Here is a 263-nt window from a genome sequence, read left to right as displayed (position 1 = left end):
TGATGGGATCCGGTGCGTTAGTGCTGGTATGATCGCATCCGTCATTCTGAGCACTCCAAATTCTATTTTGCTTCGTCTCCTCCGCCGCCCGTCACACCCCGCACGCCCGCCCTTGCCCCTTGCCCCCTTTCTCGGTTCCGCAAAGAGGGATAACAAAAAGATTCGCCGATCGAACCGGCAAAATTAAACCGAATTTTTAAAGATAAAAAAAAAAGGGATGCAACACGAGGACTTCCCAGGGGGTCACCCATCCTAGTACTACT

The sequence above is a fragment of the Capsicum annuum genome, unplaced genomic scaffold (genome assembly GCF_002878395.1).
Source record: "Capsicum annuum cultivar UCD-10X-F1 unplaced genomic scaffold, UCD10Xv1.1 ctg44789, whole genome shotgun sequence".
Lineage (NCBI taxonomy): Eukaryota > Viridiplantae > Streptophyta > Magnoliopsida > Solanales > Solanaceae > Capsicum > Capsicum annuum.
The sequence above is the reverse complement of the archived record's forward strand: the minus strand, read 5'-3'. Positions refer to the sequence as shown.